This window comes from Ochotona princeps, chromosome 18 (genome assembly GCF_030435755.1).
Source record: "Ochotona princeps isolate mOchPri1 chromosome 18, mOchPri1.hap1, whole genome shotgun sequence".
Taxonomy (NCBI): domain Eukaryota; kingdom Metazoa; phylum Chordata; class Mammalia; order Lagomorpha; family Ochotonidae; genus Ochotona; species Ochotona princeps.
Window position 1 is genome coordinate 26448836 of NC_080849.1, and position 25424 is coordinate 26474259.

The 25424-nt window shown below is 38.2% G+C and overlaps 1 pseudogene; it reads right to left on the reverse strand.

Moving 5' to 3' along the window:
• Positions 1–20363: 20363 nt before the first annotated feature.
• On the reverse strand, positions 20364–20855 carry LOC131482538 (coiled-coil domain-containing protein 167-like; annotated as a pseudogene).
• Positions 20856–25424: the final 4569 nt, after the last annotated feature.

Here is a 25424-nt window from a genome sequence, read left to right on the forward strand (position 1 = left end):
ACGCAGATGTCAGCTTGCTGTTTATTTCTTCAAACATTGGAGTTTAATCATTTCGCAATTTACCTTGGATATTTGTAGTATTAAAAAGTGAAGTTATGTTTCTGCAGTCTGTATTTTTTTCCAGTTGGCTTACAGTGACTTACATTTTACTGTGATTAATTTCAGTCAAATACCAGACACTCTTTCCAATGAATCTTGAGTTTTACTATAATTTATTATTTTCCAATCCATTTCATTGTTCTTCCATAGAAGTTTATTTTAAAGAACTTAGCTCATAATTACCACTCAACATATTGTTATCATGGTTTCTTCCCTATAATTCAGTTGATTGTTTCAATAAATAAAGGAAAAAGAGATGAAATATTAAACAAAGAAATGTTTTTTTAAAGATTTATTTATTTTTATTACAAAGTCAGATATACAGAGAGGAGAGACAGAGAGGAAGAGCTTCTGTCCGATGACTCACTCCCCAAGTGAGTGCAATGGCCGGTGCTGCACCAATCTGAAGCCGGGAACCTGGAACCTCTTCCAGGTCTCCCACGCAGGTGCAGGGTCCCAAAGCCTTGGGCTGTCCTTGACTGCTTTCCCAGGCCACAAGCAGGGAGCTGGATGGGAAGTGGAGCTGCCGGGATTAGAACCGGCGCCCATATGGGATCCCAGCGCGTTGAAGGCGTGGACTTTAGCCACTAGGCCACGGCGCTGGGCCCAAGAAACAAATGTTTTTAGGGATAATTTATTCTCTCCTTTTGTGGAGATTCTTTGAAATTATTAAGTGTGTTTAATTTTAAGCCATGCTGAAAACTTCTATTATGGCCTTAAGCAAAAATTATCTAAAATTAAAGACTGGGAAACACATATGAACAGTATTTCATATTTATTTATGTTGTTTGTAAATTTAAGCAACTCAGTATCCAACAATGGTTAGAAATTGTGTCTGAGTCATGCGAAACACATAGCAAGTAATCAATATTTGTATGGCATACTTTTTTATTGTTGTTATTTGTATTCTGTTATTTATTTTGATTTGAGTGCTAGACAGACAGAGAACTAAAGGGAGACAGAGATCATACACCCAAATGCCCTTAACAGCCAGGGCTGGGCCAGGCTGGAGCCAGGACCCCGGAGATCCATCCGGGTTTCCACTGTGGATGAGGAGGGCCCAGGAAACTGAACTATCACCTGCTGCCTCCTGGAGTACGTAATGGTAGCAAGAAGGATTGAAAACAGAGGTGGGACTTCAGCTTAGATTTCTGGACCATAATTCCTGCCTCTATAAGGCATTCTTGATTGGAGATACTCGTATGGTATTTGGTTAAGAAGTTTAAATTGAACACTATTAGCTAGATTATATTAAAACAAATAGAAGTTTATATTGAGTTATACAGAAAGAACACATTTCCTTCTCTAAATTAAGAAAACTTCCAAATTTACACTAAGATTTTTTTTTTAAAGATTTATTCATTTTATTACAGCCAGATATACACAGAGGAGGAGAGACAGAGAGGAAGATCTTCCGTCCGATGATTCACTCCCCAAGTGAGCCGCAACGGGCCGAAGCGCGCCGATCTGAAGCCAGGAACCTGGAACCTCCTCCAGGTCTCCCACACAGGTGCAGGGTCCCAATGCATTGGGCCGTCCTGGACCGCTTTCCCAGGCCACAAGCTGGGAGCTGGATGGGAAGTGGAGCTGCCAGGACTAGAACTGGCACCCATATGGGATCCCGGGGCATTCAAGGTGAGGACTTTAGCCGCTAGGCCATGCCGCTGGGCCCTTTACACTAAGATTTTATCTGAATTTAGAAAACAAGCATGAAATATGATGAATAAAGCAACACAAATGAAAGTATCTCTGTGCTTATTTCCACTGAATTCACACAACAAACGCTCAATTTCCCCTACCCAACCTCCTTTATTTTTCTTTTGCCTACGAGTTCTAATCTTTTTTTTCAAAGAATTTATTTTATTTCATTTCCATTGGAAAGTCAGATATACAGAGAGGAGGAGAGACACAGAGGAAGATCTTCTATTCATAGATTCACTCCCCACATGGTCACATTGGCCGAAGCTGAGCTGATCCAACGATAGGAGCCCAGAGCTCTTTCTGGTCTCCCAATGTGGGTGCAGGGTCCCAAGGCTTTGTGGCGTCTTTACTGCTTTTCCAGGCCACAAGCAGGGAGCTGGATGTGAAGTGGGGCTTGCCAGGATTAGAAGCAGTGCTTATATGGGATCCTGGCATGTTCAAGGTGAGGACCTAACCTCTAGGCTACTGTACCGGGCCCTATGAGTTCTAATCTTAAAACTCCTCATTTAGGGATATAGCAATGATACAGTAGAAAATTAAGCAAAAATTGCAAAAACAACAATGATTCATTGTGAAACAGTTATAAACCCCTGTATTTTTTTTTTAGTCAGTAAAAAAACAATTTTTCAAGCAATATCTTACTTCTCCCTTTAGTCTCTTTTAAACGTAGTTGCAAATGGCCTTTCCGCTCTCCCATCTCTGAGCTCAGAGCACTCTTTGCTGTTCCCTGACTAACAGGAGCTTGGCAGGTGCAGGCAGCCTGTTTATGTGGCTCGTGGTGGAGTGCTGCCACTTTCATCACCTGTGCAAATACTGCCATGATTCCTACTCCAGATCTAAACATCCTGGGCCACAGAGCTGACTCGCATCAAGTGCTGTTTAAGTTTCTCATTTCAATTGTTGGCAGAGATCTTGTCAGAATATCTTCTTTGTAAGTTCTAAGCCTCTAGCCATTTATAGACTATCTGTCCATGGCTTAAAAATGACCTTTCCTCCAAACGTATTAAATTCAGTGATCCTCTAAAAAAAAAAAAAAATTCTAGCCTAACTCCAGTTTCTGCTTTCATCTCTTACGAAATCCAAGGTGGTACTCTGCTAGAAATCCTAACAGTTTCTACATAGACACTAATTGTTTCTAGTTGGTGGGAATTGGGTCCAGAAAAAAGATACTTCTCTTTTCTTTCCATCTACCAATCCTTGGGATGGCCAGTGAGGAGGTCAGAATGAGCCTTCCAAAGCTGTTGAGATAAAGCAGCAAAGCTGTCCTTCTGTGTGTACAACACAGACAGAGTATATTATTTGCTTTCTTGTAATTATGCGAGATAATTCATATTAGCATAGTTCTTCACAATGAGAATGAGTTTCTGAGGCTTTCCCTTATTCCTTCTGTTTCCTATGATATTTTCAACAATTAAATACAAATGCTTGGGATTCCGTGTAGGTCAGCTTCATTTAAAAATTATTTCTTTATGTTCTTAATACCCAGAGCTAGAACTATGTCTATCCCTCAAGGATATTTTAAATACAACTCTATACCTGTCTATATGTACAGTCAGTCAGGATTATGCACAATTGTTGCCATTCACATGGTCTTTGCTCATTAATTTAATTGGCCTATAGTTATCTAGTCTCCCACAGGGAAACAAACTAGCATGAAACCCTTCACCATTTGTATTTTAACAGAAGGGAAAAAATGCTTTATTTGGAATATTGCAACTTTTATTTGATGAAAGTTACTATTAACATATTTTCATAATCTTCTCAGCCTAGCAACAGCAGGAGTAAAAGGTGTGAGGGCCATGTAATATTCATGAAATTAAGACGACTTGAGATGAAAGGGAGTTCCATTAGAGAGACCAAGTGTGACAATATGACACATATTTGCATATTTTACACTTTAAATCTTTTCAGCACATCCAAGTTGATATATGGATGTAAACATGCATTGCCAGTTTTTAGCATATTATAAGCCCTCAAGACTTTGCATGCATTTTAATATGTTTCATTATTGCTGTAGATTTTAATTTCCAAACGGCACGGCTTTGATGGAAGGAAGCTGGAAGTCAAGGCATCTGGCCTCTGCCCCAGGCAAGCACAGTCTTTTTCTTGAGCATTTTAAGGAGAAACCAGACTATTTATTTGTGGGGCAATGGGGGAATTTTTTTTTTTTTCTTTTGTATAACTGCTGCTCAGAGCACGTTTTGTTTGGTAAACATACTAATTAAGTGTTAACTTAACCATCCTGGCAGGAAATACAAAGCATCCAACTGTAGATATGCCGAAGGAGACAAATTATGTAGAGCTTTTCTAATTTCCTTTCTTTTCCTCAGCCACTCACAGCTCCTATACTTTGAACATAAAGACTTTCAAAAAATAAATTTCAATAAAAGATTTTGAGATGGTTTTGCTTTTGAAATAACTGAAAAAAAAAAACCTGCCTTTTTGTTCTTTGGAACACAGAGTCTATGGCTAATATTAAAGAAATACGTTACCTTCTAGATCGATGAAGGTACATTTGGTCCAGAAATACAACATGTAAATAATTTTATTAAAAGAATTTAGCGGATCTTTGTATTTTTTTAAAAAAAACTTTATATTTAGATGTTTATACTTAAGTGCCTAAATCAACTTAACTTGGTTTGCGCATTATCTCCCAGGAGAAGCTAACACAAATTTAAAACATATAAAAAAAAGAATAAATGTTGTATCTAGTCCATTATATTGGCCTTTAAGAAAACAGATGATTTTTAAACAGAGTATCTAATAAGCATATTGAAATTTATTTTCAATGATATATAATCACTTTGGTCACATATTATATCCCACCATATGTATTACTTTTTAGTGCCATGTTAAACCATTTAACTCATCTTCCCATCAATTGTGCATGTGTAGGAACGAGCATTACCTATTCTGGAACTTACATGGATAACATACAAATCAAGATGCTGTAAAAAACATTGTTATTGGAGAGAAAATCAACAAAAATTATGCTTTCTAAAGAAATTTAAATAAGTAAGAGAAAGATGATGCTTGGATGTTTAAGACATATTTTATTTTCCTGAGACTATTGTCACTTATTTATAAATGAAACAAAAAAGAAAAGCAAGTTTTTTCTAGTAATTCCTTATTTTCTAAAACTTCATCTCTGTCACAGTACTTAAAATATCAAGGAAAAATGTACTTGTGAAAAAACTTAGTTTGTGTATATTATTTTCAGTAAAATCAAATTGATAAAGTTTTGGAAGGCCCCTGACTAATATAAACCACATGACAACAGTTCAACCATAAATGACTGAAGTTTTTATAGTGCTTCAAGCTAATACGTAATCTTATGCAGTTGCACCAGTATAGTATATTTATGAAAAATTTGTGTTCAGAATACTTGAATGATATTTCCATCATGCTTTCCTTAATGATTAATTTGGCTTTATTTTTTGGTGCACGGGTCTGACATGTGTCTATCGTCTCTATTTTGCTTCTCTTAGTTGTGCAACAATTAACAATAAATCTTCATCTCCCTAAAGCTGAGATTTATTATGAAAATAACCGTAACTCCACGGTCCTATTTCCTGTGTCAATTTGATAGAAGTAGAAAATTTATCAATTAGGAATTGTAAAGTTAGTCATTGCTAACATGCAATAGCCCTGGGTATTCGTACTACAGAATATTCAGGATGTTGGTGACATAAACCTAAGCTTTATATTCTGTGAAAGCATTCTATTAAACTATGTTCTGTTTCTCCATCAAGTCATATACTTTCCTCACACCATTTTATTATGTTTTACCTAGAAAAATAAACAATCTTTTTCACCCTGTGATCTTGGACTCAATCAACTCGGATGGCATCCTACTTCCTGAGTTTTTTCTAGGTGCAAGTAGCTGCTGTTGCACAGGAGATATTGCCAATGTACTAATCCCCACTCTCCATAGCTCAGCCACTGCCCAGGAATCTGCTGTGAATGAATTGCTCTTCAGCAAGAAGATGCTTTTCTGCGTAGTTATCCATTATAAACATTTGTGTCCTGGATTCTGCCCTCCTATGGGCACTGTCCTATTGTCATGTCAGCTACAATCCTTGGGGACCTTTAGTTGGGAAAAACCAATTTTGTCAAAGCCAGTTTCTCCTGTCAGCTCATTTCCCTTCCAAATTTTAATCCCCCTCTTCCTTCCTTTACAACAAATCCCAGGTTTCATAGTGTCCCATTTCAGAGGAAGTTTCTGGTGAACCATATTTATGCTGTCCCATTTGTTACTCTCAGATCTAAACAGGTTCTACATGGGGACTTTTTGTCATCAATGCTGTTATGTTGTGTGTGTGTGTGTGTGTGAATCACATTTGTCATACATGAATTCAGAACATTTGTTAATTTGTCATTTTTAATCAAATGAGCCAACTCACTGATTGCACCTAGTATCAAGCTCTTCTGAAAGTCTTTCTGTCCTTCAGGTGAATTAGACAGTGAAACACTGGTAAAGTTGTCCCAGTTTATGTTATGTGTTTTGCTGTGGTATATCTAATCTTTTCTGCATGATTTTTTACTTCTTAGAGTCTTACATGACATTTAATCAAAAACTACAATCAGAAAACTAATTTAACAAGGATACATAACTCATACCGAGCAATTCTACATTAGAATAGAAACTATGAAAACAAAACAATAAAAAGCATAACAATAATCATAAGTATCGAGGCCAGGTGTGCTGGCTCAGTTGGCTAGTGCTCTGCCTGCTGGCACCAGGATTCCATGTGGGAGCTAGTTCTTGACCCAGCTGCTCCACTTTCCATCCATCTCCCTGCTTATGGCATGGAAGAGCAAAGGAGGATGGCTTAATGCCTTGGAACCCTGCACCCACGTGGGAGACCCAGAAGATGTTCCTGGGTCCTAGCTTTGAATTGGCTCAGCTCCAGGAGTTTCAGCCATTTGTGGAAGGAACCAGAAGATGGATATTTTTCTCTGGGTCTCTCTCTCTTCCTGTAAATCTGTCTTTCCAATGGTAATGAATAAATCAAACAAAAATATAAGTATGAATGATATCATTTAGCATGATCATGTTTCGAAAATAATGGGGACTCATATTCAATGTTCACTATGAATCAAGTACTTTGCATAGATTACATTATTTCTTTTTCATGAAAGATTATGAGACAGGTTTTCCTTGGTCCCATTTCCAGGAGAAAAACTGAGATATGAGGAATTCAGATAACATTATTAATATTGTACATGTGGTTCATGGAAGCACAAAGATTTAGACTTTGCCATCCAACTGAACAGCCTGTAAGCTTATGCTTTCTGACACCCTGCGTGCCAGACATAATTATAAAAAGGTGTCTACCAATTCAAAAGGGACGCTTACTGCTCTAGTATCTTACTAGGGAGAAACACAGTCCTTTATTTTTCTTCACACAAATTTTCATTTGGCATATTCTATTTGCAGCAACAAATACTTAAATATTCAATGATTAACACCTTCCTAAACACACAGTCCCTTTTTTCTCATCAAAACTTTATACATTTTTGCCTAGGCTCCTTCAAGTTTAGGTACATTTTCTAATTCCCTGTTATTCCAACAACCACGTAGTGCTTCTAGCAAACAAGTGGTCTCTCTCCATTAACAAATTGATATCCATTTTGCATGCATGGTTCCTCTGAATGAAGTGCTGTCTGTGGAGATCTCTAATTCCAGCCAATCTCAATCCATTCCTGCTGGTTTGTGTAATAGAATTACCTTTCTATTATATAACTTTATCTTTGCCTTTAGCTAGTCTTAAATTCATTCTGTTAATGATTAATTATTGTCTGTGTACTTAAGGTCAGACATTGATGGAAGCTTAAATGATAAAATAATGTGTGCCTAGTGAAGCAGGTAGAAATATAAGGAGAGAAACATTTATAGATAATTGTCATAACCTCATGATATTTACTACTAAAAACAAAATGAGGCGAAAACAGACAGTAGTGGCCACTTTCCAGTGACAGAAACAACAAGTGAGTCAAATTGGAGATGGGGGTCAAGGGTTAGATACTGCAGAAATAGAGGGTAGTAAATGGCTCAAATGCATGTTTCTTTGGAGAGTATTCAAAGAAAATCTGTAAATTAACAGTAAGGACCGAATGCCCTGGCTTAAGAGCAAGGGCAAAGCTGATAATGCTTGTTAAATAGAAAAGTTCAAACAGGTATGCAGAAAATAAATATAAACCAGTGGAGAGGGGTGTGTGTGTGTAAATTTGAAGTTCAGAAAAATCATTGACTCATTGTGAAGCACAGGTTGGAAAAATGTATTTCTGGATGTCAGGAAACCAGTTATGATACTGTTACCTATATTTCAGTTAAGACAGGATGGTAACTTAGGGTGCTGGCAGTAAACATTAAAGACAAGTAGACATATTTTATAGATATTTGGGAATAGTATCCAAAACCCTACGAAATTCATCAGCAATAGGAAGTCAACAAAAGATCTCTGACTATGCATGTAAGTGAATGAACAAAGAAAAAATTAAGGGGGGCATAAGAAATATGTACAACCAGTATTTAAATATCTTCTAACAGGTCCAAGGTGAACTATATATCTTCTATTCTAATTAATAGTAAACTCACAATTCCAGAAAAATATCTTATTTCCTCTGATTTCTTGGATAGCTTAGTATACAGCTAAATAGTCAACTATGAAGTGGTGAATATTTTTCAACAGTTTTCTTAATTAATGGTGATAGATAAGACATGAGATTCTGGTCCAGAGACAACATTTGGAAATGTTTTTGTCCCAATTATGAAATGGCTGTTGAACTTAATATGTGTATGCATGTACCAGGTTTCGGGATGGGATTTCTGAAATCTTTATAGAAGATTTTCAATTACAGATTAAAACAGGATGGGGAAAAATGTCCTTCCAGAGACAACAACAAAAAATGAGTATATATTCACAATATTCTTATGACATTGGGGGAAGCATGCATATATATATAAAGCCAATGAGACCGACCAAGCCTTCCTTTTGTAGAAATTCAGTCAGGCGTTGCAATTCTCTCCCTATGGGTTTGTGCTTTTTCACTCTCCATGACTATCTATCAATGCTAGTAAAACTCCTCCACTAAAAGATCTTAAAGTTCACAGGAAAGCAGTGCAATTATTCTGAGTCATTCCTTCTTACCTTTTAACCTGATCTTCAGAGGTGCTAGGACTGAAGAAGCCCGGCTCTTGCCCAAATGAGCCTAATCTTGTCTCTGAAAATAGCACTTCCTTGCCAAGAAGAACTTTCTCCTTTTGAATGGCTGCAAAGAGGAGAAAAAGGAGCCAGGCTTCATTAATGGCCCCAGGCATGGTGGGTGCTAAGTCAGAGCGCCTTTCCTCTCTACAGAGAATAGCACTGTCTACTTACTGAAGATTTCCTTTTTTTCCCCTTTTCATCCTTACAATAGCTGTTGGCAGAAAGCTTTGAAACAGCTCATTACTGACTTCTAATTCAATAAGCTGGAGGGGTGAGGTGGAGGGCAATGTAGATTCAGAATTAACTGTAGTTTTTTGGAAAGCCTACTATGTGGTGGGCTCTGGGTTAGGTGTTGCCATGACAACCCTCCCAGTTGGGAGATCCGAAATTGGTTCAGTAATGAAAGGAGGATGGTAGAGGTACTGGAAGAAAATCATCAAAGTTTGGGAATTTGCACCAAGTTCTTCAGATTTCAGATGCAATGACTGGTTTGGTGTTTGTCACATCTGATTCTGCCAGCTTCTATTTTACTCTCAATGCATGAACTAAATTGTTGCATTCTCAGAGAGCCCTTAAAAAGAAATGCCATCTTTCTTCTGTTGGTTTCCTGATACCTCATGAACTCAACCACTCTGCTCAAAGTCAAAAAGAATGATTTTTGCCCACCTGCTCCTGGCTATGTCTTATCTTTCCATTGAGCCTCTCCATCCATTGCCTTAGCTGAGCTTACTGTATGAAACGTTTCCCTACTCTGCAGTTCTTGATTCTCAGCACGTTATACCATCTTCGTCTGTATGAGTGGCAATAACAAGGTACCATATATCTCATGACTCAAAAAAAAAAAGTAGAAAATCGGTTCATAGTTTTGAATTGAAATGAGTATGTGAATACGTGGAAATCCAAGATCGATACACCAGCATATTTGGTGATTGGTGAAGACTTACTTTCTAGTTCACAGCTATGCCTTCTCACTGTGTTTTGAGAAGGAGAAAGCTGTGAGGCAGCTACCAGGGGGACTGCTTTTATCAGTGTACTAATGCATTCCATTCCTTCAGTCCATTACTGCTTTTTGAAGATGTCATAGTAATATTTTGCTGCAATTAATGAACCACATCTAGTTTCCACTATTTTTCTTTAATCCAAATTGCTTTAAACGTCTTTGGCCTTCCTACTTTGGATAATATTCTGGGTTCCAGTTGAGAGGTGTTTTTAATTTTTAGCTTCTACGTATGAGGGAGAATTTGTGAAATCTGTCTTTCTGTATCTGGCTTATTTCTCTCAACACATGTCCTCCAGTCTGCGCATTTTGCTGCTAATGACAGGATTCCGTTCTTTCTTCATGACCTAATCATGTCAATTTACAAAATCATTTACAGGGAGCGATGCACACACTGACGGATTCACTATCTCGGCTACAATGAACAGTTCCACCATTTACAAGATAGGGCAGATATTTTGAAACAATCAGTTCATATATTTGGGCGTTCATCTGACAGTTTCATTTCTTGCTTTTAAAGAAGACCCATACTGTTTTCCACAGTGGTTGTACTAGTACACATTCTGTTAACAGTATATCAACATTCTTCTGTTTATTAGTTTCTGAATGCAAGTAGCTTACACATATTTTCCCACATTGTTTTAGATTTCTCTTCAGTCTATTGAGCCTGACAACATTTCCAATGGTGTAAATAGACTAAATGGGAATATGGCAGTAGTGTGATGGTGGAGTGTATGGATTTGAACAGGAATTGATGAATATTCAGTTAACTTGAGCCATCACCTGCTGCCTCACCGTGTACATATTGGTAGGAAGCTTGAATTGCAGAACCATGGCTCAATCTTTGGCAATCTTGAATGAAGCAGGTGTGTCAAGGGGCATCACTGCTGCACCATAACCCACTTCTGAGGCCTTGGTAAACTCCACTACTCCCTTTAATGTGGATGTTGTCTTCTTGGTATAATTTCTCTTGAAATGGCTTCCATCCACTGATGCCACCAACTGGGTTATTGCTTTTTCAACACACTAATATTAATAGGCAGAAACATTCAGAGCACAGCTCCTGACAGTCAATATTTCTGTGTGCTCAAGTTTAATTCACATTAGGAGAGAAAAAAAAATAGAACATCCTTTTTGATTATATGACGTTAAATCTCTCTTTACTCCCATACCCAATTTACTGGAAATTATCTTCATCAGTAGCTTTGAAGTTTTAAGTAAACTACTGAGTATTTTGCAAACAGTAAATGAGCAAAAAGTTTGCCTTTTTTCCTTTTTGTTGATGCCATAGTACATTATGTCTCAGTCCTTATCTGTATCGCATTGTCTCTTAGGAATCAGTGTTATAAATTACTTTCACATCACTTTTTTCCCTTGGCTCCCATGATGGCCAACTATATTCATTTCCTTTCTCTAGCTGTTCTGTTTTAGATTCCAATTATTAAATGTTAGCACTCTTTGGTGTTCTGATATATACCCTCTTCATGATTTCCAGCATGCATTCTTGCTTATTCCTGTCTTCTATTCCTTTGAGAAACAATTTGACAATGACCAGTTTTAACCTCAAATTACCCTTTCTAACCTCAAAATAAGCATAACTGAATCTATAACCTGATCATCTATTTCAATCATTTAGAAGCCCTTCAAATGCAGCATTTGCATTTTAGATAATCAGTCAGGATACAGGGAAAGTAAATCACTGTCTCTTAATACAGTACATGTTGATAAATATTAGAATAATGCCAATGGAGAAAAGGGAAGATGCCAAAGCTATTTACCAGACAGAAATATTAATATTTGGTGGTTGATCATATATGAGAATGCAGACACAAAACTAAAACTAGTAGTTATGCTGCTGACAATTTCAAAAGAGGAAAATAGTAAGCTTGGTTATACAAAAAGCTAGAGGTTGGAAGGAATCAAGCTGTGAGAGGCCTTATAAGCACTGGGGAATTCTCTTAGCCACAACAGAGAGCTGTTAGAGTTTTAGACATAAGAAAATAATAAATGAATATGTCTTATGAAGGGCTTACTCAGAGTGCTTGGTGGAACTTGCCATACAGCTGGGTAAACAAAAAAAGAGGCATATGAGAAAATAACTAGAATCACTAATGATTAAGTTATGCCAACATGATTAATGCAAGTAATAAATGTGGCTCAAGATAAGAGGAAGGAAATTTTTTGAGTTTGCTAGGGAAATCTTCAGAGAGGAAGTAAAAAATTGAAAATATTTGAGTTAAGATGATGCATTGGATCAAAATAGGAAAAAAAACCTTTCCATTCAGATAATATATGAGTGTGACTTATATGCAAAAGGCAAAACCTACCCAGAATTTTGTGGTGAGACAGTGAATTGATCAACTTTCCTGATTCAGAAAATTAACTTGGAAGAGGAGCATGAGGAGAGGTAGTAATAGGAGTACTAAAGGACTGATACTGGAACTAAGACATCCCTGGTCTGTTCCTGTGAAGTTGGAAGCCATTTCCCAGCCCTAAATTCACAGCTAAGAAGAACTATCTATGCTTTAAGAAAGCAAGGATTGTGGACAAAAGCTTTTAGTTAAAGCTAGAGGGATTAGACATAGAAAAATATGTACAGTCTGTGTTTATGGTGTTTGAGATCATGCGGCAATAAACAAAGTTTCAAAGAAAATAGTATAAGACTGTTAGATATGAGTGTCAAGGAAAAGGGAGTATCAAGACGTTCAAAATGTAAGACAAACATGAAACACACTGCTCCAGTTATCTAATATCCTTCCACTGTGTAAGTATGGAATATATTTGGCTTTGGCAGAACACTGCTCAGGGTGTCTTTTTATGGGAAGGTTTGTATCTTACAATGGCCAATAGCCTGGATCCTACTTGCAATTTTTCTTGCAGTCTGGCAGAAGAGTCCTTATTACACTTCAATAGTGCATGAAAATTTAAGAGTAATTATTCAAACATGACTGCAAAGTTGGCAATGAGTACCATTAATTCCCATCCAATGAATTTTGAGAGCCTTCTTGTGCTACCAAGAACAGTGAACAGTGGAAAAATATTGCTATAGTGAATTTTTAAAAAATGTGAAAGTGGGTAGACAATCAGAACATAATGGGGCAATATTTGCATATATTCACACACACATACACACACACATAGATAGATAGATAGAGGGGTGATTTAATATCTTCCACTAAACCACCCAAAATGATCACTGGGCAGCAGAACATTTGCCTGGGCAAAATAGTTTCTAAGGGTAGTCATTGCAAATAGTCCAGGGGTGCCTGTCAGTTGATGCAAAGATGTTGAACAATATGGGGGAATGTTGAGAAAGGAGTATCCAAGGTCCTAGATACTTTTCATTGAAGAAATTATAAAAAAAAATAAGGCAATAAAGAAAATAATACAAATAACTGTACAAAAGTTAAGAAGAATTTGGGACACCCACAGGTTGAGATTCAGACTAAATTATTTTTTAAAAAATAGGGTATTTTTGCATTTTCTGTTCTTCCCCTCTTCATAGATTTATTTTATTTTTGATGGTGTTTACACAGTTGAGAAGGATGCATGCCCAAGTGAACCACCAATTAGGATGGAAAGCATCAAGGAATGGGGAAAAGTGGATGAGATAGCCCTTTCTGGTCCTGGCTGAAGCACCCATAGGCACACCAAAGAATCGGATGTGCAGAAGGCTTGGACACAATGTTTACCTCACACACAAAGGCCAAGATGGAGAGGATAATTTATGCCTAGTAAGGGCCTACCACCCACCTGTACATGTGAGCTCTAGGTCTGGGAGTATGCCTGGTGGGGGAGTGGGGAACTCCCCTGGTGGTCTGTAGTTTAGCTGGTGAGCACATGAGTCTGGGCTATGTGTGAGTCGATCTGGGCAAGGTAGCTCCACTTGTCATCAAGTTTGTGGGATGGCTGTGTGGGCTGGGCCAAACTGTAATACACTGGCATGTGCAGGAACCAGGATGGGTTGCAGGTCATTCCAGGCTAGGTTATCATTTCTGCCAGTTTGCATGAAAGCCAGGATAAGTGCAGGCTGGGCCAGGGTGAGCTGCAGCACCCACCAGCAAGAATTGGGACTGGAGGTGGATCTGGCCAGGCCAACCTGAAGCATCCAATGGCAAAGGACAAGAGAAGGTTTAGGCCATGCGAGTGTGGGTTGGAGGAACCCCTTGCACACACAAGATCTGTGGACTTGGTTTGGGAAGAAAGGAATTTCTCAGTTGGGCTGTGGTTCATACTGGTGAGTGCAAGAGCAGGAATGGGTGTGGCAAACTGAGCTGCACATAACCACAGCATCTTTTGGCATGGATTGCACTGGGTCTGGGGTGTTCAGACTGGGCTAGGTTCTAGCACCTCTGGTGCTCTCAAGAGTCAGAGTGGGTGTAAGACAGGCTGGGCTAGGTCTCAGCACTGGCTGAACCACATAACACCTGGATCTGGGGATAGGTCAGGCAGGGCTGGGCTATAGCACCCAACGTTAAGAGCTGGAATGAGTGGGGGCAGTCAGGCAAAGGCAATGTACCTGCCTGGACAGGATACGGACCAAGTCAGGCTGAATCAAGGACTCACTGTGTGCACCAGGTCTATGACTGGGGCGTAATCTGATAGAGGAGTTTGGGAACTCCTGTGTTAGAATGAAGTCCCTGCTGGTGAACGCAAGAACCAAGGCTGGAAGCAACCCTAGATCAGGCCAGGTCACAGTACCTGCTGGCACATATCCTTATCTCTATCTCTATCTCTGTCTTTCTCTATCATTTCTCTATCTCTATCTCTATCTCTATCTCTATCTCTATCTCTATCTCTATCTCTATCTCTATATGTCAGGTCTGGATGTAGGCTAGACTGGGCCAGCTTATAGCACCCACAAGCCAATGTGAGAACCAGGACAAGTTCAGGATACTCTAAGATAGATCGCAACATCAGCCATTTCACATTAGTTCTAGGACTGGTGTCTGGCTGGGCTGAGCTAGACTCCAACACCCATTGATGTGGACAAGAGCCCAGTAGGATGTGGGACAAACTGAACCAGCCTTTCGCATATATTACAATATGCAAGAACCTGAGTTGGGGGTTTTGGAGGGTCCCTTAGAGGCTGCAGTTCCTATTGGTGTTTGAGGGCCAAGTGTGTGGTGGGCAGGGTTGGGTTGGCCATGGAATCCATTGGTTTGTGTATGAACTGGGGCTGAGGACAGAAGTGACCAGGTGACTGCAACCACCAGCATGGTGCATTGGCTTATTTAATCACAGGTGGGAAAGTAGGAACTGAGATCCAGATTATTTTTATTGAAGAAATAGTAACAGTGAGGAAGACAATGAAGAAAAGCATAGACAGCTGTGCAGAAGTTAAGAATTTGAGGTACCAACAGGTTAAGGTTCTGGTTCAATGACTATAAGAAAAATAGGATATTTTCACATTTTATTCAATAAACTTTTCTGATTTTAACACTCACTCATTCATTCATTGGTAGATTTGCAGACTCTGTAGATTGATTCATCTGTAGATTTGCAGAGAAGAACAGACAGAGAGAGAGACAGAAACTTCTGTCCACTGGTTTAGTCCTCAAAATAGCCACAGAAGGCGGAGCTGAGCTGATCCAAACCAGAAACCAGGAGCTTCTTCTAGGGCTGCAATACAGGTACCTGGTCGTAGGGCTCCAATACATCCTCCACTGCTTTCCAAGGTCACAGGCAGGGAGCTGGATGGGAAGTGGAGCAGCCAGGACACAATCCCATATGCTGTTCTTACGGGATTCCAGAGCTCGTAGGAAGATTGGCCAATTGAGCCACTGTGCCAGATGCACTTGTTTCTGATTTTATATATGTGTATTGTCATAATTACTAAGTACTATCATTATTAGTGATGATTGCACTGGATAACTATACAATGATCAAAATTGGAATGTTGATAAAAGAATGTTTAGAAACAAAAGAACAAAAGTTAATATAGCTTTCTTCTTGCTGAAATTCATACATTCATGACATATTGGTTCCAAATAACAACATAATCTGATGACACCCTGAAAATTCTGTAAGAAAATAATCGTCCCATTAAATGAAAAAATTCCATAATTCTGGAAAATATTTTCAGTGAAAACAATCCTAGAAAGATAATTTGGGTGACTGGCATACTGGCATAACAGGGTAAGGCTGCAGTCCATAAGGCTAGAATTCCATTTGAGTCCCCATTGAGTCCTCATGTCTCCACCTCTTATCCACCTCCCTGCTAATGGCTGAGAAAGCAGCCACGATATTTACAATTACTTGTGCTCCCACATCCACAAGGGGCACCTGGATAAAACCACTTGGATCCCAACTTTGGCCTGCCCCAGCCCCAGTGATCCAGTGATCCAACGATTTTAGCCTTTGGGGAATGAACCAGCAGAAGAATAGATGAATGACTCTCTCTCTTTCAAACTCTGATTTTCTAATGAAAGAAGAAAGAGAACAAAAATGGCCATTCTGAAAATTCCTGAATATCAAATGATGTTTAGAAACCTTCTCTTGCCTTTTAAATGAGGACTGAGGCACAAAAACTCTGAAAGTTAAGAGGAACAGCAAAATAATAGAGAGAAACATATAAGAGACAGCCATGTGACAATGGAAATTTATTCATCACCTTCATCCAAGACCAACTGTAACATTCTTTCTCTAAAAATACTTGGCACTAAAGAGGGCTCATATATTTTTCCCATTACTGACATTTCTAAATTTTACGTGGGAGACTACAAAATTAAATTGGGGGCAGGGAACCAATTTCATAGTTATATTTAAGGTTGTCAGTGTGTGGTTCAGTGAAAATCAGAGGCACATTCACTCCACATTGTTCTAACAAGAGCTATTTTCTATTAAATTATTTAACCTTTAAAAAATAACTGACAGTGGGGTGACGCAGGTAATAGTATAGAAAGCTGGCATTGAAGAGCGGTAGGTAGGGCTTCTCTTTCACTTTCAGAGAGCTGATTCCAGTCTAGCTCCTTGGTGACACATCTGAAGAGGCAGCAGAAGATGGCCCACTTACATGGGCAATTACTACCTATATGGAAGACGTGAATGGGGAACCCGGATCCTGCGTTTGGCCTGCCCCAATTGGTGTGTTGCAAACATTTGGAAAGTATAGTAGTCTTTTCCTTACTTTCCATTGCACAGCTTTTGAATAAATCAATGGATAAAGTGTTTTTAAAGAATAACGTGAAAGCTATTCTCCCTTTGTGGAATGAGAAGAAAATAGCACTCAACTGGAAACATTTCTTTAGCAAAACAACGGAAAGCCTAAGAAGTAATGTTCCCAAGAAAAACTTCTACTTTGATTATGAAAATAACTTATATTTCTATACATCTCTTCCACTTCTAATCATGACTTCTCTCCAGTAAGTAAGGCACATTTTGGTGGCTTCTCTCTGAACAGTTGTTAAATAAACTCTCGTCCATCCCTGTATAGATTCACTCAAGTAAAGAAGGAGTCGGTGCCTTATCGGATATCCCAATAATTTGAGAATGCTTCTGGAATCTCATTGGTGGGGCCAAGAGATGATATGTTTTCTGTAATATGTGACAATTAGGTTTGATACCACAGAGAATTAATTCTCCATCCCCAAAATGTCAGTAAATTCCCATGGAAAAGCACTGACATAGATTCCTTCTACCTGGCAGATGCAAGTGACCACCACATCTGCCCACAGCAGAAGACTGGAATTTTCAGCTCTTTAGGGGAAACAGAGACAATAGTGTGCATTGTTGTGGGAGACTATGCCATACTCAGACGACAGTGTTAACAGCATTTCCATCCTAAAACACCAGGCTTTTAGCCAACATGATGCCCCTCAGACTGAAAAACTCAAGAGCGTTCACTGGATAACACAATCTTCTCCTTAGAGAAGTTGTAAATGTGCTGACATGGATAATTCCTCAGTGAAACAGCTAAACCAGATTATCTGCCATGAACACTGCAGTTGAAAAGTCCAGCTCAGACATTCGGAAGTAAGTATCTTTCTTAGCAATCACTCATAAATGCAAGCAGACAGAAAATGATAATTAGGGAGAAGCCAACACTAATAAATACAGCAGAACAAACAGGGAAGAAAAAAAAAACTGCCTAGGAAAAAGGAAAGTTTGTATGTGTATGTGAGAGAGAGAGTATTCCTATTTTTCCCAGAGGAATTAGAGCTATTTTATCATTTTAATAGAAAATAGAACAAGGAATAAAGAGCAGGTCTATGCCATAATATGGTATATATAGAACATATTTGAAATTTCCCTTGATAATTTTTTTAGATTTATTTTATTATTATTTTTTATTGGAAAGTCATATTTACAGAGAAGAGACACAGGGAAAGATATTCTATCCACTAGTTCACTCCCTAAGTGGCCAGAAAAACCAGAGCTAAGCCAATCCAACGCCAGCAACCAGGAACTTTTTCTGGGTCTCCCACATGCGTGCAGATTCCCAAGGCTTTGGCTCATTCTCAACTGCTTTCCCAGGCCACAAGCAGGGAACTGGATGAGAAGTGGGACTGCCGGGATTAGATCCGGCGCCCATAAGGAATCCCAGCACATTCAAGGGAGAACTTTAGCTGCTATGCTATCATGCTTGGCCCCTGTTGATCAGTTTTTAATAACTGGATTATTTAGTAATATTGAAAGGGAACAAAACAGGAATTTTATAGTACGTGATTAACTGGGTGTGCATTTATTCACCCAGGCATGACATGTTTCCTCCATTGTGGTGAGTATATTTTTCTCCACTCTCTGGACATTGCAAGACCCTTCTGTTGCACTTGAGATTTTTTAAATTCAAGTTGGCATACATGCAAGATATTTCACAATACAGTAGTGAGAGTATAACAATGCTTTCCTCCCCTTTCACCCCCCTCCTCCTTTTTTTTTTCTCAGTAATATATTTTCAGTTTAGTTTTTAATCACAGGCTCAGTGTTCCACTTTATACAGTGCTCAACAAGTAAAAATACAAAAATCACTGTTCTGGGAATATACACAAGAGCAGTAAATAATAATAAGGTATCAATTTCACTCATATATGTTCAGGTTTATGTACTGTATAAGTTAACTACCACAAATAGGAGAAAAGGATGGGTGTACAGATAACAAAGGATGAACAATCTCTTAAATAAAGGAATAATATAAAAGTACTATCATTAGAATAAATGACTTTCAAAGAGTGATAACTATAACAGGAAAAATGAAAATTGTATTGAAGCTTAATATAAATTTGAAAGTACGTCTCAAAAACGAAAACCATAAGACTGAGACGAAAAAGAAAAAAATGCATATAATCAACACACACATTAGAAGATCAGTATAGGAGAAATGACCATCTGAGCAGGAGATCCATGAGGGAGCCAAGAAATTATATGACAGTACATTTATTTATTTATTTTTTAAAACATCATCTTAAACTTATTCTTTAACTAATCTGTCTGTAGTGAGGATAAAATAAAGATGTTTAGGTGTTTTAGATGTGTAAGTCAGCAAGATTTCCCTTGTCATGTATCTTTTCTTTTGTAAAATGCATAGTATGGCAAAACAGAATATCATGCACCACATGGACCGAAAAGAAAGTATAGCACCAGGAAGTCACAGAGCTCACACAATGGCAACCCAGTGAGAGGATGGTGGTGGGACAGGCATTCCAGGAATCAGAGCAGAGAAGTGCAACCCCGCAGTGTTGCCATTCTTTCTGCCTCCAAATAAATGTTACTGCACTCCTTTCCTTTTCCTACTTGGCTTTCTCATATTCTTCCTTAATTTTCCAGGGGAAAATTCCCTAATCATTTTTCATACCAATTAGTTTATTAAGTTTCTGAGGAATCTGAAATATGACAATAAGTCAAAGATCTACTTTTTCTAGCATAAAATAGTTGAATGTCCTCACTTTGCCGTCACTTTTATGAGCTATGATAACCTGACAATATGGAGTGTTATGTTCTTTCTACATGGCTGTGTCAAGTTGAATGTTATGATCTGTACACGCTTGTATAGCAAATTGTAAGCTTTCTTTTTAACAATATTTTAAAGAACTTTCGCTTGCATATTCAAAAATGCAATCGGCCATTGAAAATTCATAGGAAATATGCACCCTTTAAATTCCAACTTGCTACAATCCACATACCCTTGTATTCTAGATTTTCCTCGAATGCAGCACTGAAAATTTGCTACACCATAGAAAATATCTACTGGATTGTATTTCAACACACTAAGATAAAGCTAATGATTGAGATCAACATCAAGATATGTAACATACATGAAACAGTCTTTCTACCCTAAATTAATTCAAATGCAAAAATTCCACCAGTCCACCCTTCCTAGAGTCTTCATAATTTTTTTTGTTTGTTTGTTTCCGGGAGCATCCTCTGTTCTTTATTACCTCTCCCTTGGGCTTAGGGTGGAGTGGTATCGTGTCCCAGAGGGCCGGGCCCCACAGCAGGCTGGAGCAGCAGGAGAGTGGCGCCAATGGGAAGCCGTGCAGGGCGCGATGCCCTGGCACCTAGGTCCTCTGGGGGCTGAAGGGCATGGCCAAGTGGCTGAGGGGAGTCGGGGCCGCCTGTGGGGACTGGCAAACTCACAGGGGCCAGTAGGCGTAGACCAGGGCAAGGAGGACGAAGATGGTTCTTCCAGTTTTCTTGCCGGCGCAGCTTCAGCTGCTTCTCCTAGCTGGAGGCTTTGCTCATCAGGCTGTATTTCTCCTTGCCTAGAGACCTCATGACCTCTGGGCTCAGCTCGGCTCTCTGAGCCTGGTGGTCACGGTCTCCAGGTCGCGGTGATACTGGGACAGCTTCTCCTGCAGTCTATGGATCTCCAGCGCGACGCCCACATTCTCCCGCTCTTTTTCCTTCATAAACATTTTAATGAAGGATCTCTTAAAATCCTACAGCAGAATTTCACCTCACATGTTTATTCTGTAAATGTTCTTATGTTTATTATATTTAATGCATGCATAGAAGCTATCCAAAATTGACTGCATCAATAGTTAGTCATTATAGTGATAGAAATCTAGAATATTTCTGAACAATTCTTATGTGATACTACACATGATTAGAAAAATTAGTAATAGATCTTCATAGGTAACTCATAATTCTATCAGTTACTTGGCTGATCATTAATGAAAACCATTGATTGGACAGTTAGTTAATTAACTAGGAAATCAATAGTACATGAAACAATAATAAATAATCCAAATAATGATTCTCTGAACTCCTTAAAATCTCTCGTATTAAAGACAAGCATTAGTGTTCACAGTAGAAAAAAAAAAAGAAATAGAAGCCGAATCAAAAAAAATGTTTTTCAAGAAGTGGAAAAGAGTAATGTTTGAAATCCCCCCAAATGACCCTTACTGTTGATGCTTCTCTAGGACTCAGAGAATCCAAAAAAGGTTTTTATATTTATGGTTATGTTTCATTACAGTGTGTGACTACCAATGAAAATCAACTAAAGAAAATGCAAATGGGCCAAACACTGAAGAACCAGGCATGTCTTCACCTCTGAGCATGTTCTTCATCTTCTAACACACCTGCCACAGTATGTGTCAAGTATTACTAACTACGGAAGCAAGCCCTCATTTTAGAGTGCAGGGGTTAAGGAGTTGGCATGTAGGTTCTATCTCACAGTATTGCATCTTCCAATTTTTTTTTTTTTTACATTGGCTGCTCAGATTAAAGTTCTTTTCTTTCTGGAGGAAAAAACAGCCATGTTCCACATACCACACTGTCTTAATAAATCTATAGAGTCAAACAAAGGCCTCACATATAATCTTATTTTCTTCAGGCTCACAGATTATCTCCCAAGAAAGCCAAGGATCACCCCTAGGAAAGATCGCTGTTTGAAATATCTGAACTTTGAGCAACACTGGCTTGCTGAATTAATGCTTTTCTCACCACATACCTTGGAAAGAAAGGCTTGTGAAAATGTAATCGAAGTGCAATTCCAGCTTAAAACATTTAGCTTGATATACAGATCAATACATTTCTACAATTACCAGCATATCCACCATCATCCTCCATTTCCTAAAATATAAAACTATGTTTATATCACAGAAACAAACTATGGAGGTAGACCAATGTATGATTAAAGTGGAAGGAGAAATTGGGAAACCAGTTCATGTTTTTCTTATTTGAATTTAAAAAAATCTGAGTAAATTTGAATGTATTTATGATGTCACGTCTATCCTATTTCTTCTATAGAATCAAATCTTATTTTCAGTACTTAGTCCTTTTTTTAAGTTACTGTGCTGTAACTGATGAAAGTCCAAAGTGTAAGATACCAGCAAAAAGCTTTATTGGCTTCAAAATGTGTCACTTACAACTAAATAATTTAACCATCTCTGTATTTCCCAGTCTTACAAATATGCCCTAATGAAAATGATATTTCAAGAAGAAAAGATAGCTAATCCCTTAGGGAAAAATAGAGTAGGAAGGCCTGGGATTATCAAAGCATGGACTTGTCTGAAACGTGTGCACGTAGCTTTACAAGTCAGAAATGCCTTCTTTGTTGATAAGCCTTCAACAGGAAAAGCCACTTGTATCAATTATAGTGATTATACTAGTGGACTTAAAAAGTTGAAATTATTAAAAAATGGACATTTAAAAAGCAGTAGAGTTTAAAAAAGTGAAATTAAGTGAAATATGTGTTTTGGTGCCGAAACAACTGAAAACAATGCAATGTTTGCTCACAAAATGCATTTCCACGAACTTTTTTCATGTTTTGTTTAGCATTACTCATGAAATAATAAAAAAATATTAAATGCAATTTGTACTTGAAAACTATGAACAGAGGCAATGTAAACTACAAATATGTTTAAAATTGTGCATCTCCCAGAATGAGATTAAAACTATGATTAAAACTATGTTTTTAATCTAATTTTGTGTTCAAAGCGATGACTCAGTAGCTAAATCCGTTGCAAATGCCAGGATCCCATATGGGCACCAGTTCATGTCCCGACTGTTCCACTTTCCTTCCAGTTCCCTGCTTGTGGTCTGGGAAATCAGTAGAGGATGGGCCTGAACCTGTGTAGGAGATCTGGAAGAAGCTCCTGGCTTTGAATAGGCTTAGCTTAAGCCCTGGTGGCAATTTGCGGAGTGAACCAGGTAACAGAAGATCTTTCCCTTTTTACCTCCTCCCTGTAGATCTGCCTTTCCAATAAAAGTAAGTGAATATTTTTTTAAAAACTATATATTTTGAGAACATACACAATGTTATCTAATTTAAATATATGTTGATACATTTATCATTATCATATTAGTCATGCATATATATGTATTGGATGTGTGTATTTGGTTAGACATATGTTTCAGTGGATTTACAGAATTATGGATATATTCCAATTTATTGCCAATGCCTCATGAGTATCTAAAACCAAGAAAAAGCTATTGCTCTCTGTTATTGAATTGCAAACAACTTTCATCACTTGTTAGACTTCATAATTCTATTTCCTATTACAGAATGTATATAATTGAATTCAGTTCTTCACTATCCTATAAATGTGTGATAATAAATAATAACTTCATAGTTTTTGTGTGTGTGTTACCTCCATATGGTATTTATTCCATTCTCTCTATAAATTCAAATATTAGCTAACACTCAAGATGCAGATTAAAGATGCAAAATTTTCACCTTACTAGAATCTATCATGATTTTCATTAGCACTTATTTAATATGAATTGCCATTAGGATTAGAGTTTGCATTGTCTGATTTAGCAATTATCCTTGTGTATTTTTTTTTTTCAGGTTTGTTTGATTGAGAGAGCTACGAAGTGAGAGGGGAAGAGATGAGAGAGATCTTTCATCGACTGGATCACTCTTCAGATGGCTGCAACAGTTAGGGCAGAGCCAGGTAGAAGTCAGGAATCAGGAACCAGGAGTTTCGCATACATCTCCTAAATAAGTAATAGGGACCCAAACCTTTGGGACACCCTCCACTGAACCACCAAGGTCACCAACAAGGAACTGGTTAAGAAATGGAGAAGTTGGGACTGTAAGGGGTGCTGACACTGCAGGCAGAAGCTTTTATCACTGCACCACAATGCCATCTCCCCTAACCCACTCTTTTTTAATCCACTTTTTTAAAGAGCATGATATTTTATGTTTCCATGTTTGTCTTCTCTAAAAAATTCACAGCATACGTTTTATAGTCTTTAACAGAAACAACTTGTTGTATCTTTCCATCTTTAACACCCAATTTCCCTGCCAATAGAGGGGATTATTAACACATTGCCACTTGTAAGAAAATTCTTAAAGACTGTGTGTTTTGTAAGAGTTGAATATTTTTGCCTTCCTGAATATTTTGCAAATCGTCTTGTGTAGAATTCCCTTCCTTCGGGGTCTACCTAGAGAGACTATATGTTCTTGACCCTCTGCAGTGTCAATTCTGTCTTCAGATCTTGATCTTTCCCTCTAGGTTTTAATATAGTTTTGGTTTGGAGTTGTATTTTGTCATATGCATAACTCCGTATCTTTTCATGAAAAAAATCTGCATCTGTGACTGAAACAAGATAAAATACCGGGTCAAAGATCTTGTTTTGTACTTTTGAATACTACCTGTGGCAGCTAGTGCAGTAATAGCTGGGAAGAAGGCTCTCAGTAAGCTGGTCAATGGTTTTGCTGATGGGCAGATCCATTCAGGCAGAGTGATGAGGGTGATAGATCATGGTATACAGGTGGGATTCTACATATTTATAGATAGCAAATACCAACATGAGTATCCATTTAAATCTTAAAATGATGCTACACAAAAGAACTTTGTTTTTTGATAAGCACATGTTCACCATATATTGCCGAAAATAACTAGTGAAGTATGTAAGTATTTTAAAAAATTCATTTCAGTATTTTTACAGAAAAAAAACCAGGACAAAGAAGGATATTGTTGCTACAAAAAATAACTTTCACTTTCCATACGATAATACATGTGCTGCTCAGTACTGGAAGATGGTCTACAGTCTCACAAATAATGATTGTTCTGACCAACAGCCTCTGCCTGCGGGACAGCTATGACCTGAAGTCTATGCCAGGAAAAGGAACTCAGCTTGCTAGCTCCATGATTGTGCTCCAGTATGTCTGCTTTCTTCTTATACCAAGACGGTTTGTTAATGCATTGCGATTATTGTCAGGAGTGCCTCATTACCGGTCCACATAGACATTAACAGGAAGTGAGAGAGGGTGACAGAGTTTGCATTAATTATGTAGCTATCTGTTCTTCTTGCAGCCACCCAAGCATATAATAACTTAAGCAGAGTGTCTGTGAGTTAGAAGCTTCAGACTCTTGTTATGTTTTGGCAAGCTTGGTGGCCATTATAGCACAGTCAGTTCTATTGTGGAAAACTCGGACAAAGGGCAGTGGTGGCCACAGACCTTTGTTTTCTTCTGCCACCAAGTGCCACTAGGCTATCAGTGGGCAAAGTTACACAAGGCATGA